At 39.1% G+C, this 15,824-nt stretch overlaps 1 pseudogene; it reads left to right on the top strand.

Annotated features, from left to right (window-relative positions):
• The first annotated feature begins 14,097 nt into the window (after positions 1–14,097).
• Positions 14,098–14,666, top strand: LOC108490338 (annotated as a pseudogene).
• Positions 14,667–15,824: the final 1,158 nt, after the last annotated feature.

The raw sequence follows: 15,824 nt of genomic DNA, 5'->3' as shown, positions 1-15,824 counted from the left end.
CCAGAACACAGCAAGCTTTCTAAATAACTAAAACAGGGCATTTAAGTCATTCAAGGTGAGCAGTGACTACTGGCTTTGTTTTTCATGTAAATTATTAGTGTTTGTTTGCTGGCTTTGGGAAATAGGGACCTTCCAGAACGCTGATATCCTCCATTAGAAGTACGTTTGATTTTTCGCTACTTGTTCTTCCACTTGCTATTTTATAGAAAACTTTGGTGTTGGAAGTCAGTTTTGTTCTGTTTATCCTAGTGCAGAATTTAATACAAATCAAGATTACTACATATTGTACTTGAAGGCGCCAAACCTAAGACAAAACCAAAGGGATGGAATCTTTCTTCACTTCCAAAGATGCATGATTCTAAGTGGCTCTCTCTGAAGAAGCCCATATCCACTTCAGAACATGAGCTGCTTTCCTTCCCTTACAAGTCTCTCCCCTTTGTTAATGCATGCACTTAAATCTATAGTAAAACCTTTTCTAATTAAACTCTAACTGCACATCAAAAAAAAATTCTAGAGAGATGACTCAGTGATTAAGAGCACTGGCTACTCTTCCAGAGGCTCTGGGTTCAGTTCCCAGTACCCACATGGTAGCTAACAACCATCTGTAACTCTAGTTCCAGGAGATCTGGAACTTCTGGCCTCAGGGCATTGCATGGTGCATTTACATGCAGACAAAACATTAATACACAATAAATAAATAAATAAATTAGTTAATTAATTAATTAAATATCTGGAAGCCTGCAAGTCTAAACAATCCTTAAATATACTCATAGACTAAATTAGCATACTTCATAGCTGTGTAATATTACTATTTACAAATGGATACAGCAGACTTTCTGGTCACCACCTCCCCAAACAAATTCTTTAAAAGTTTGACCTCCTAGTTCATGTTCTCTTTCTCCATCATTATTTTTCCTATTCACATTGCTCTTCAGATTTCAATTCTGGATGCAAATTCAATCTCAAAATGAGTTTATAGACAGTACTAGTGCACATGTTCCACACTTAGAAATTCTGGCTTAATTTATCTGAGATGGAGCCTGACCTTTGGTATTTTCTAAAAGCTCAAAAGGTCATTTTAATGCATAGGCAGGCTTGGTAAATCCAGGCAAAAAATCCTCCACACACTAGACTCTCTGGTCCTGATATTCCTCCCTCCAGAGATCTTTCCTGTCTCCTCTCTAGCCATTCAGGCCCATAATTACAGGACTTCACCAGCACCCCCAGGACTCTGTGACACTCATTTCAAGAACACCACTCCTTGTACCACTCCTTCTCATGACCAACTTTGATTGATCTCCATTGGACAGTTTTAAGCCCAACTGCCCCTCCTCAGTGCCCGTCACTGTACCCATCTGGAGCCCCATGGTCCATGGTCACAATCATTCTCTGTACAAGATTCACATCCCTCCCACTTTTCCTTGTCTGTCCCTACCAGGATCCCAGCACTGGATAAACCCAAGTTCCCCACAAGCCCCATGCCCCTCTGTGGCTGGACAAAAACACAAGTCCAGTGAGTAGTCTCACTTTAAATTCTTGATGATTGACAAGTCCTCACAGGTTTCTAGCAATTTGGTCACATTTCCTTCCTAATGTGCTCATCTATGCTCATAAATGGTTAACCTTAGATTCTATTCAAACCTCTAAAGTCACATTTATTTTCTTCCTTCATAGGTAGTAGACTTGTTTTTCATTTTATCAAGAAGTTAGAAACTAATAGGAAATAAATGCCTAGTCTATGTCCATACCTCTCCGAATGGACTCAGCCTTGTCAGAAAATAATTAGCATAAGTTTCCACCCAAAATCCACCAGCCTACCTACACATAAATCTTGCCTTCATATGTTAACCCCACTTTACAGCTGGCCTTCCACTCTGTGATCCTGGATGAATTATTAATACTCCTATGAAATTCAATATTCTACGTCTTCTCTGGGTCCTTCATTTACTGATCTATTCAAAACATTGCTACTACAGTTGTTCCCTCTTTCTCCTATATCAACTTTTCCTTCTGTATTTTTATCTATGTACAAACTTGCTAAACATCACCTGACAAAAATCTTCCTGATTCTTCATGCTTCCAACCCAGGCATGATTTTACTCCCCTCTATAAAAAACTCTATCCTTTCAGCTCTCATCCAGTAATCTTGGTGTCACCCCAAAACCCTTCTTTTTTAGAATTTTTTAAAAGTTTAATAGTGACATAGAAAATTTGGCATCTTTGAAAAATGAAGTAGGCCAACTGTCAACCCCCACCCATCAGCATTTCCTCACCCTCTCCCAGCTTCTTGTATGTAGGCAGTGTGTCTAATTGACACATCCATGTGCAGAACAATCTTGTGGGCTCTATCTTCAACATGCACCTAAAACCTGACAGTTTTCACTATCTCCACTACAGCTATCCCAGCCCAAGCCACTATCCTCTCCTGGAGTTTCAAAAGGCATCCTTACTAGTCTCTGTGCTCTTCACCTACATAATCTTTCCTCTACCCCACAAACCAAAAGCCTCCACTAGCCTTCTATCATTCATAACCTAAGCCAGATTACATGCCATGACCTGAAAGTCCTCTGCCACATCTCTAAACTTGACTAAACACCACTTCTGGTCTCTTGATCACAGTGGCTCAGAATGCCTGGGCACTGCTCATCCTGTGCACAGACATGGGAAACAGGCTCTGGGTATAGGGCCCTTGGACTTAGTTTTCCTTCTGCCCGAAAAAAATCTTCTGCAAGATTCCTGACAAGCTCCCTTCCCCATTCATTTTTTTCAGAACTATCTTTGAACATCACCTTATTGTGAGATTTTCCAATATTGTCTTACATAAAGGTCTCCATTTGTCATCATGTACAAAACACGGCTGCAATTAAGGTCACATTGTGCATTATACAGACTTTAATTCATATAGTCATCTGTGAACAAATATTCATCAAAGATTGTATTTGCCTTTGTGGTTGTCTCTCTCTCTTCTGTATTCTTAGTCCTTGACATCTCAGACTGTTCCTAGTACATAATAGGTGCATATGTTTTGCACTGAATTAAATTGAACCAAACTGAGCTGTAGTTCGTTTTCCTTGAGTCTATTCTTCCAAGGTACTGGAATGAGAGCAGACTGAATACTGGGCACCTAGGGAAATTCGTGCCAATCTTGACAAGGATTTGGAATCGTTCACTGCAATGACAAAAATGTAAATACAAAAAATGTATACATATTTTTATGTGTATTGATTTTATGGCCACCAATATTGTTAGATTTTATAGAAAATAAAATCCTTTGGGATTTTAATGTACATTAGATTATTAATGTACTCAAGTTAAATATAATGTCATCTACATTTTTGATGATTCTGCACTGGTTACATACTTTAACTGATTCTGAACTTCAGTAAAAATATCCCTTAAGATTAAAAACAAACAAAAACAGGAACTTTCCTGTTTCGATATCCAAAGAATTTCATTGGAATCTCAGATTAAGTACATAAGCAAGAAACATCAGTATCACATACGCTTATACAAAAGTCATCTTGCCGTCTGTTTTGTGATATCAATTTGCCTTTTCAGTATGAAACGCTCCACTAAACTCCAGAGCACCTATTTATCATGAGGGTTTCTCACAATAGATCTTCAGTGTTGGTAAAACTCCAATCCTGCTTTCTTTGGAACTCTGGAGTTAAGACTGTCTGCTAAAAAGGCAATAAAGAAATTGAGAAACAAGAAAGTTCTCCAGTGTGTTCAAAGTTGTACCATTAGTAATGGCTGGTCCTGTAGAGAATCCAGGAAGTGAATCTTAGGCAAACTACGCTTGCTGCCTAGTAACAGTGCCTCCATGCAAGTCCGCTCAGCATCATCCTCGAGTAATATGTGCCAGAGTTTAAATATGACCTGAACCTTCAGTATTTTATAAGATGAATTAAGAGGAGCAATAGAAAGTCCCCTTTAGAAGCACTACCTGCCACTCTGAGTATCTAGAAAGTTATCATCTATTTTGTACTGTTGTCAAAACTGGCTGAGCTCCCAATTCCAGGCAGGTCGCCCAATAGTGATGCTCTTGTGATAAAGAATCAAATCCTAAGCAAAACAGGGATGTTGCAGGCCATGCTGGGTGAGCAGGGTAGTCACTGCAATACATGGACACAGAGATTATTCCTGCCTTTGCAGGGAGTCCACCAGATGTGTGCTGCTTAATGAAGCATAACTAGGAATGAGAAACAGTAATTGTAGGGGGGGTCATTTTTCTTTCCCTGTAACTGTTCTTTCAAATTTATCTCACTAAATATTAGTATCATCTCTGCTTCGTTTTTATTAATTTATTGGGGTTTTTATTACTAAAAATTGCCCAAGTGGTGTTTTATTTCTAAAGACCCAAAGTATCTTCGTTCTTCCTTTAATGGTTCTCTTTGGAGAGGAGACATTAAAAAATCATCACTGGGGACAAACTGTATCCTCATCAATATTCTAAGAGACAATCAGGGTTGGTATGTGAAGTTCTAGTATGCAAGCTGCTCTAGCAATTATTTTTAAATATGTCTACTAAAAACATACCATGGGAAAAAATATTCCAAAAGATATTTGAAGAATAGCAAAGAAAATTTTTCTAGAATACTTATTTCAAACAAACATTCCAGGAGGACAGATAGGTAAGGACGAGTTTAATCAGAACCAATAACTAGAAGCACAAATATTTTCAGCAGAAAATAAAACCTCAAGATACAATCGTATGAAAACCACTCTATCAATTAACGTAGTAAGCTTTATCTGAAATGATGTCTCCTTGGACTCCCAAATTCACTTCTTACCTTCAGAGAAAATCATATTAATAATAAAATCAAAGGCAGCCTTGTTTCTAATTAAACTTTGTTTTGGTGCTTTACATTTATCCTAATGCTGTTTCTAGTCAGAAATTATCCAGTTATCCAGGAGATACACAGAAATATTGTGAATTGATGCTCACCTGCATGTTTCTTCTTTTAATTGTGTTTTTGAGTCTTTGAGAATTTCATACAATATATTTTGATCATGTTAAGACTTCCTCCCCATATCCTCTCCACTTCCCTACCCACCCCCTCCCTTCATGACCTCTGTTATTATTTTAAGGCCTATCAAGTCTAATTTGTGTTTCCCAAATGCTCATGTGTGCGGGTCCAGCCCCTGGAGCATGGCCAATCTACCAGAAGTCACACCCTTCAAGAAAACTGACTTCCTCTTCTAACAGCTATCGGTTGCCAGTAGTTCCCCAGCTAGGGCTGGAGCTCCTTGCCCACTTCCATACTGAATGTTTGTCTCATCCATATTCACAACATCCAGGAAATGGAAATAAACTGGATGCCTGCCTGTTTCTTACCACAACAATAAAGATGTTAGCAAGTTTGGTTAAGGTAGAAGGTACAATGGCAATCCACAGATCTCAGCATATATTTACCTTTATCCCGAAACATGTTCAGGACATTTCTGAATTTAGCCGGTTACAAAGATCATAAGAGACTGCTGTAATTTGAAAAGTCAGGTGACTTTTTCTTAAAAAATGAAATATTTAATAAGTAGGAATTGAAGAAAGTTTATACTTAATAGTGTGTCTCCAGGAACCAAAAGACATTTAAATATATCAAAAAAATGTTGAGACTTTACCCCTCTGAAGAATACCAATTCTTCAATTTTTCATACCCCATATTTCCCAGGCCAAGTTTACAGCAATGAAGGGATTGAGAAGTGATGAAGTCTGTATGGATGTTAAAGACAAGAGTTTTCTGGCTGAGGGAATAGGAGAGATGTAGATAAAAAGCCCTTCAAACATCACTACAGGATTTTGTTCTAAGAGCCTAGAATGATGGGGTTGAGGTCAACTGAGACAGAAGGAGCCACAAATGGAACTCAATTAGATGGGCAGGACAGGAGTTCTGTTATGAATAGTTTGACTTTGGAGTGTCTGTTAAACGTTTAGATGCGGGTGAGGAAAAAATAGTGGCATATACAAGTCTGGAATTTGAGTTGTCCAGGCATGGAGAAAAAAACTGGAAGTTTAGCCGGGTGTGGTACCTCAAGCCTCAATCCCAGCACTTGGGAGGCTGAAGCAGGAGTTTGTTGTGAATGCAAGACCAGCCTGACCTATCATCACGAGTTTCCAGGCTAGCCTGGCTATAGAGTGAGACCTTGTTTCAAAAAACAAAAATAGGCTGGAGAGATGCCTCATCAGTTAAGAACTCTGGATGGTCTTGCAGAGGACCCAGGTTCAGTTCCCATCATCCACATGGAAAGGAAGAATTAAAGTTGTATATAAAATCTAATTAGCTAGCCTTTAAATAGAATATTTTGGGTTGTTCAGGTAATCCAATATTCAAAATGGTGCTTAAAAGTAGAAGAGGGACACAGAAAATGTTGGCTCAGAGTGATGTAAAGCAAGAAGGGATTCAACATGCCCTTAATGGTTTCAAATGGTGGAGGAGGCCATGAGAGGGCGTGTGAGTGCCTTCCATCCACCAGCTGGAAAAGCCGGTCTAATCTACAGCTTTTTGAAAAAAGAACACAGTCCTTCCAACACCTTGATTTTAGCCCAATGTTTGTCCATTCCAGGAAAACGAGAATAGTCTTAGGATCCAGATGCTAAAGAAGGCTTTAACAAGGCCAAATACGGATGGAAAGATCTCATACTTGCAGATTATAAACTATAAAATAATAAGTGGATGTTATTTTAAGCTACTAATATTGTGTTAACTGGTTATAATAGCATAGAAAACTAAGATGAAGGAGATTTGTTCGTTGATGTTTTGTCTTAATTTTCAGTCTTTATGCCCTAGTGATGATAAAACTATATATGTTTGTGGGTTAGTGTGGTTGAAGCTTATTTTTATAGTTAACCTAAAAATAAATTACAAATTTCCATGGAACAATACATAACATTAATGAAAATCTCATCATGAAGACAGTTATTCCTGGGTAGCTCAAAGTCTAAAATGAATAAGAAATGTAAATTCAAAGTACATATCTGAGAGAAATGGAAACAGAGAAATGCAAAATAGTTTTCTTATGTTCATGGCACATTTGAAAACTCATAGTGAGTAAGAGCAACAAAAGTGTTTATTATTTTACACTTATTTTTAGGGGGCAAGCGTATGCCATGTGAGGCCAAAGAATGGACTGCAGCTTTAGTCCTCTCCTTCACCATATGGATTCTGAGGATTGAATTCATTTACAAGGCTTGGCAACAAGTACCTTTACCTGTTGAACCATCTTTCCAGCCCTCCAAAAAATGTTTTGGTGAATAATATTTTTAGTAGATGTTCCATGACTCACTTTGGGGAGGAATGAACAAATAGGATACCAGTGACAGACCAAAGAAAACTATTCCACCTAAGGCTACTTACAGAAGTATGAGCAATTTACATGGTAATCCGTCATCAAAAAGTCTTCGCCCTGAAAATTTTTAACTGCTTATACATCCTTGGGTAAGGAGGGGCCTCCTGTGGCACCCTTGTGCTCTGCCTCCTATGTATGCTGCCTACGAGATGCTTTGAGTCACCTTATACATCACCTTGCATGCTGCCTACTAAGCCATGAATCTTCCTTTCACTCCATGAGAGAACATTAATAGGCCTGCTCTTGTTAGGGTCCCATGCATATAATCACAGCTGCTCTAATTTCAACACAGCAATGGCCATATCACACCTAGAGGTCAGAGTTCCAAAGCAGTCCACCCCTTCCTCCTGCATTCTTCCCACCTCCTCTTCCATCATGTTGCCTGAGCCAAGGAAGGATAATATTCTTTGGTGATTATTTTCTTGCATCCAGGGCTGATCACTTTATCACTATGCTGCAGAAATAGTCATTCTCAGCATTTTGACAAGTTATTAGTCTCCACAGTAATGGCCACACACAGCAAAAAGAAGTTTCTTTGACCAAGACTGACAGTTTAATAACCTATAGACATAAAAATAAATGTTTAGAGTGTAGTTTCACAGGCACGATATATAGACTTAACAAAACAATAGCAATAGCTTCCACAGTAGGGTCTATGTCCTCTCCAGGCACAGATTTTTGTACTGGTTTACAATACAAAATGTGGGTTCCTTCCTGTGAAGTGAGATTAAGTCTAAAAGCAGTTGGTTATGCCTGTAACTGTTACGTCACTCATCCACCAGTGGACCCATTTTTCCTGGCATGCTGGTAGTGTAGAAGTGTAACCATGCAGAACCCTGGCAACCATAATAGCACCTTCTGGCACTTTGAAAGTTGATTAGTATGGAGGAAACTTCCAGCTTAGTCTTAGTTTGATTTTTCAGTGTCCTATAACCAAAACATATGGTATCTTTGGCAGTAGAATCATCACCCAGTTCTGGTGTGCAACCAGCAGCAGTAGCAATAGCCTGTACTATTTGGGGGCCTCCTTCGCCAAAAACTCATAAGGAAGGAACCCAACTCCAGCACTGGGATTCACTCAATAACTTTATGGCTTCAGAGTATGCCTTTTCCCACCACATTTAATGACTTTTTATTTAAACTCTTTAACTGGCTATCTACACTTATAGGTACAACCTGGAGTAGAATTTTTCTAACTCACCCTTGTCAGGTGTCAGACCAACCTTAAAATTCTCGTGAATTTCACAGCTGTGCCTGGCCCTTGCACCATGTAGAATAATTTTCCACCCTCACACCTTTGAGTGTGTTTGTGTGTCTTGCAAAATATTTTTCTAAATCCATAAGACACTCAGAGATTAGTCTTATGTAAGCTATATGAAAAAATCTTTCATGTAGGTGGGAAGGCTCATAAAGGAAGGTCTTAGCCACCATCCCATGACAAACAGTAGGACTGTGAAGATGACCTTGGGCAAGTACTCTGAAAGTAATTTGTCCATTCCAGGAAAACAAGAATAGTCTTAGGATTCAGATGCTAAAGAAGGCTTTAACAAGGCCAAATAAGGATGGAAAGATCTCATCACTTGTTTTAACTGTTCTGTCAAAAGAGCAATATTGAGTACAGTGGTATAGATGAGGGTCACTACTTTATTTAGCTCTAATCCATCATCATTCTCCATGAGCCACCCAGATTCTTTTTCAGCCAGATGGAGCTGTTGAAAGGGCTTGGACTGGGGAAAGTATTTCTACATTTCTAATTCCTTGATAGTCTCTATAAATTTGTCGTATCCTCCAGGCATACTGTGTTTTTTGACATTCATTACCACATGAAGACTAAGCAGCTTTAGAGGCACCCACTTCACCCAACCATGTATAACTGTCCTACTGCTCTTATTCGCAGGCAAAACTTTCAACCATGGTAAGTAGAGTGTATCTCAGCAGTGCATCCAGCTTCAGTATACTTCATGACAAGAGGGACATATACATAGCATACTCTCAAGGGAGAGAATTGCACATAGGACAATCTTAGTATTCTTTATCTGCGTCATCCAGCTCCACACTACTTCCCACTCCCTTGATGCTTTGGAGGAGTGCCATAAACTAAGATGTACTCAAATCCAGGACCCATCAAAGCCCATGTATACAATAATAAGGATCCGATTAATCTGCAATTCAATATGAGACCTCTGGTTGCTTTACATGGCCCTTAATTGCAAGAAACTTGGCCCACCTCTTCAGATGAGCAACTGAGGTGGTTCCCATGCTAAGAGATCTTCCTCTGTAGCAGAAAGTACAGTGTGGAACTCCTGTTTCCCACTCTTTCACCCTCTGGTGAACCATTATTCAGACCATAAGGCCTTCAAAGGCTCACACTGTATTGTTTGGCTTTCTATTAGTTTCTTCCCCAGAAATTCCAACTTGATGCAAATCTTGCTACATCTGGATAACTTAGATAAGCTCCGTTATCTCTTTGCCCTTTTCCATCCTCTCCTGTGGACCCTATCATTTGACATACCTGATTTATGTACTGGTCCAAATCATTCATACCTGCTGGAGACTCTCCTGCTCTATAAAGACTCTGGCCTACCATGGATCTCAGTAAATCCACTAAAGCCCCATACTTGTCCTATTGTCCCTGTTGAATTAACGTGTTTCTTACCTGTCTTGTGAATACAACCTTATCAGTTATTTGAGCATCAAGTACCACCTCTCACATGTCCAGTTCTCTCAGTAATGACTGGTCTTCTATTGTTTCTAATCCCATGATATTCATGAGCACATCAGTAGGTGGTGATCAAGGATTCCCCATGGCCCATATGAACCAATTCATCAGGAACTGATTTCCCTCATGTTGCCTCACCTTGTACAGCTCCCATAGGAATGAATATATTACTGTTTCTCTGATTCCATAACACTCAAACTTGTAATACACACTCCCTGCCCCCCCAGTCTCACAAATCAAGCTATATATAGAAGAGTCCTTCACTTCTTGTTTAAGAGTCTTTCCTAATTCAAGCACTTGAGGCAGATTACTCCTTGACTGTCATAGTTGACTGTACCAGGTCATTATTAAGGCCCCCATTTGCATGCTGAACCATAGATCTTTCCATTCTTCTGCACTAAAGGTCAGACCTGAAGAGTATTTCGCATCACTTCTCCCTCACTCCTTAGAATCTGATTCTTCTCATGGGTTCCAACTTTTTGGATCCCAGGATCAGTTATTTAGCATAAATCTAATTTGTACCTTCTTCCTTACACTGTCTCCCAGCATAAGAAACAGCAAACCAACATCTCCATCTCAAACTCTTTTTTTTTTCTTCACTTTTCTAGCAAATTCAGAGGCCAGTGTGGAGGATAGCACCCATACATCTTCTCATTGCAAGTCCTTCCTTACACAGGCTATCCCTTCTAGGCAGATAGCTGAGCCTCCATTGCTTGTCTTACCACCCAGAATAAAGGCTGTGTAACATCCACCACAACCTGCGTGTGGTCCTGTACCATATGTGCTACTGTCAGATACTACAATATTTTCTCTAGTCCATCAGCTGTTTGGTCTACATCTTCACATTCACCTAACAGAGGTCATTCACTGGGATGAGCCATTCTACAGGAAGGTAGCCTCCCACCCGGGGATGCCTCCTATAGACATTTCACTTTTAGATGGGACAGCCTCAGTTGCATGTTTTAACATCCATAGTGGGAACTTAGCGACTTCCCTCCAAGATACAAATTTTGGATGGAAGATGATTAAGAAAGGACATTTTGCCATGCGTGGTGGTGCACGCCTTTAATCCCAGCACTCCGGAGGCAGAGGCAGGCAGATTTCTGTGAGTTCACCAAAAAAAAAAAAAAAAGGATGTTTTAAAGGGAGGTAACAACAAAATGTTCTAAAAGAAAGTAAACAGCTCAGTAGCTTCAGGAAGCCCCTGAAATTGACTAGGTTCATAGGCCCCTCTCTCCCCAAGCATATATAATCCCTAAGAACTGCTGGGGAACACTCTCAGACAAACTGAGCTGCCTAGAATAAAACAGAGATTAGCCAGACTGCCTGGAAGAGGCTCAAACCAAATGAGCTGACTGGAGAGGACACTCCAGGTTATTGACCTGCCCACAGAGTGTGCAGTGTGCTCTAGGGTTCTGACCTTTGTGGGCTGTCACCCATGCTTGGGTGGCCTTGGATTAACCAATGACTACAGGTAAAACACTGACATTGTTTATAGTTAAAAATCCTTTGTGGGGCTGGAGCGATGGCTCAGTAGGTAAGGTGCTTGCTGTACAAGCATGAGGACTTGAGTTTGAATCCCCACGTCCCTCATGGGCAGGGTGGCATGAAACTGTAATGCCAAAACTAAGGAACAGAGACAGGAATGTCATCAGAGATAATTAACCAGCCAGATTAGCCAAATCAATGCACTCCAGACTCTGCCTCAAAAGATAAGGTTGAGAGTTTGACTTCCTGGCACATGCCTTTGATCTCAGCACTCAGGAGGCAGAGGTAGACAGATCACTGAGTGACTGAGGCCAACCCAGTCTACATATCAAGTTCCAGGCCAGCTGGGGCTACAGAGAGACCTTTTCTCAGAAAAAGAAAGAAAAAGAGAGAGAAACAGGGAGAGAAAGAGAGAGAAGGAAGGAAGGAATGAAGGAAGGAAATGGAAATGAAAGAGAAAAAAGAAAAGAAAGAAAAGAAGAAAAGAAAAGAAAAGAAAAGAAAAGAAAAGAAAAACAGGAAAAAAATAAGGCAAAGAGCAGTTGAAGAAGGCACCGAACATCAACCTCTGGCCTCTATATGCAGGCACACACATGTGCACACAGCCACACAAATATGCACATACACTATGCCCCACACACACATGTATACACATATACATCCTTTGTAAAGTATAAACCTGACTTCTCACCATTTTCTTTACTATACATTTGCATGGCATTGGAGCACTTGGGAGGTTTGAAATTTTAATTTTGGAAACCATTAGCAGATGAACAGGAAACTGAACTCTTTATTGCCATGGTGTGTCTGTTCTAGAAATGTCAGCTTTCTCTTCCATTATCAGTAAAGTTCTAGCAAAGTCTCAAAAATTGTGTAATTCTGCCATGTGGACATTCTCAGACATGCACAGCACAATGAAGGACTATAGTAGTTATCAGCCTCAGAAAGTACTGTTTATGATGGCCCTTGTTTCCCAAGCTCCTAAAAACAGAATGTGCCCTCTGTATGACTTTACTTCAGCACTAAGATGAATTATGGAAGTGGGTGCTTATTGTTACTGGAAATTAGTAATTATTCTCCATGATATTGCCCATTATGTGTTCTCATTCTTTTTTAAAGCTATATGGCTTTTTAATTATAGACAAGTGAGAAATGTTTAGTTCTTCCTGTCTACTTCAAAACTAGATTATATCCAGTAGTTTGCAACCCAGTGACAAAAAGTTAAACAGAACAAAATAGTTTATGGAAAACTCCACCAATATTTATACAAGCTTATAATAAAGGACTTGCTGGAATAGAGTTTCTCTCTGTTATCCTAATGAACTACCCAATTTGTGCATAGCATATTCAAGGCTGCACTCCTCTGTAACTCTGAATGGAATTTCATTGTCTTTGTGTCATGTCTAATGGCCCTATTATGATAAAATCATTTGTGAACAAAGTCATCAAATTCCCATTTCCACATTAGTGTTTGCTATTGTTTCACTGAGTATTATTTTGGATAAGGCATAAACTTTTCATATAAAATAATAAAAGGACTCTGTTCTCTGGAAAATTATCCCTAGAATTTTCTTTCAATCACCAAATTATATTAAAACATTACTAAGAAAAGGTGCTGCTAGAATAGATCTTTAATTGTAAAACAAAATTTAGAACACCCACCTCTGTCTCTAGAACACCGGGCATTACTTTGGTTCCAACAATTAATACAGAAAAAGCTCAGTAATAACTATCACTTACCAACTCTCATGACGTGTCTGTGTTTCCATGGAGATACAGTCATTTGATGATCTTAACACTCATCATTTTAAAATCTAATCTGAACACCTGTCTTCAGATTGATTGATTTTATGCATTTATATTTATCATAATTACTGTTGTACTTGCATTTATCCTTGACAGACTATTTCACATTTCTATTTGTCATGTTTTTTACCTGTTTGTGAAATAGATTATTCTTGCTCTGGCCTATTTTTTATTCCCAGAAGTTAGCATTAATTTACTGAGGTACATACATGATTACTTTCCCCTACCATTTTAAAACTTATCCTTAGCTATATCACCTCTTTTTAAAATGGAAGCTGCTGCTCTTTAGAGAAAAAAAAAACTTGTATGAATTAAAGAACAAAGCTACCTTGAGACAATTTTATTTTAAAGTAGGCTAGAAAGTTTTCCAGAACTGCAGCAGAAAGTGCCCTAACCTAACTATGTGTTCACACTTGCTACTCTCAAGCATCGTGTTTTGGAAGCAGATAAAATTTCATGTCATAGCCCTTCTCCCCCTCCTCCACCATCACACAAAAAGACAGTGATATAAGGGTCAGAATTCAAGCCTCAATTATCTCTGTATGTAATATGAACAACCCGAAGGTATTATTAAAATGAACTCGAAGTGTACAAAAAAGCCACAAGTGACAACAAACTTGCCCCATTCAATCTTTGATCCTACTTACATATTCATCGCATAAAGTACTTTAATTCAGCTCTGCAGATGTTGCTGTCCCCTGCAGCTGCTTGCTGTTGGCCATGATTAACCCCACCCCACCCTGTTCTTCGACATCGCGGTCTATGGCGAACCTTTGGGTCCCGTCTCCTTCGAACTGTTTGCAGACAAAGTTCCGAAGACAACAGAAAACTTTCGTGCTGTGAGGACTGGAGAGAAAGGATTTGGTTATAAAGGTTCCTCCTTTCACAGAATTATTCCAGGATTCATGTGGCAGGGTGGTGACCTCACACACCATAATGGCAGTGGTGGCAAGTTGATCCATGGGGAGAAATTCGAGGATGAGAATTTCATCCTGAAGCATACAGGTCCTGGTATCTTGTCCACGGCAAATTCTGGACCAAACACAAACGGTTCCCAGTTTTTCATCTGCACTGCCAAGACTGAGTGGTCTTTGGGAGGGTGAAAGAAAGCATGAGCATTGTGGAAGCCATAGAGCGCTTTGGGTCACGGAATGGCAAGACCAGCAAGAAGATCACCATTTCTGACTGTGGACAGCTCTAATACTTTTCACTTGTGTGCATCTTAACCACCAGACCATTCCTTCTGTAGATCAGGAGAGCACCCTCCACCCCATCTGCTCGCAGTATCCCATAACCTTTGTGCTCTCTATGTCTCAGTGCAGTTCTTTGGCTTCCATATTCTCCTTACTCCTCTCCAAGTCTAGCTGGATTGCAGACTTAAGTTTGTGATTATGAATAAAACTAAATAGGAAAAAATACTTTAATTCTAGAATTTTGGATTATAATTCAATTTGATTTTGTCCCTATTTACTTAAACAGAAACTTCACCAAGTTATTCATTCACTCTAAGTGTTTGAGCTACATGTGCATACTGTGTCACTCACTTGTGGATTCTGTGCATTATTTCAAATGAGTGTTTGTAAACTGGCCATATATGGCTTTTGGGACACAAAGAGTAGTGAACATTAATGTCAATATTATTTAAGGCATTATTGATAAATGTATGTTGTTTTTAATAAATAGTAATACAAACAGGGAATTTTCAAACATGAGACAATATATAATTATGTTTTTACTTGGGTTCACTAAACTTTAAATAGTCAAAGTAGACTAACAGAATTATTGCATCATCAGAAGCTTCTGTAGAGCAAAGCAAATAATGAGTAAAGTAAAGAGACAACCTAAAAATGAGAGAAAATATTTGAAAAGTATGTATCTGACAAAGGGTCATGAAATATATAAACTCATTGGGAAGAAAGGAATGATAACAACCTAATTGAAAACAATTGACAAAAGAGCTAGACAGACATTTCTCAAAAAAATGGGTACAAATGGCCAACAGACATATGAATAAATACTCGGTGTCATGAGTCATCGGGAAAATATAAATCAGAACCACAGTGAGATTTCACGTCACCCCAGTAAGAATGATTATTTTCAAAAAATACAAACCCAAAAAGATCACAAGTGCTGGAAAAGGGGAGCCCTCCCACATTACTGGAGTTCTTAAATAACTAAAGGAAGAACCATGCTATGATCCTGGAATTAGACTGTTGGGTGCATCTCAGGAAGAAGTGAACATCTCTATATTTAAGAGATAACTGCCCCCATAGGCATTGTAGCTCTGTTCACAGTAGCCGAGAAATGGAAGTAGCATTAAATGTCTATCAATAGATGCATGGACAAAGAAAACTGGAACATATTCTCATAAAAAGAATGAAATTATGTCATTAGTCATGGCATAGGTGGAGCTGAAGAATATGATATTACATGAACCAACTCCAGAAAGGCAGGGGCTGAATAA

The sequence above is a fragment of the Nannospalax galili genome, unplaced genomic scaffold (assembly GCF_000622305.1).
Source record: "Nannospalax galili isolate Female #2095 unplaced genomic scaffold, S.galili_v1.0 scaffold189, whole genome shotgun sequence".
In the NCBI taxonomy this organism is placed as follows: Eukaryota; Metazoa; Chordata; class Mammalia; order Rodentia; family Spalacidae; genus Nannospalax; species Nannospalax galili.
The sequence above is the reverse complement of the archived record's forward strand: the minus strand, read 5'-3'. Positions and strand labels throughout refer to the sequence as shown.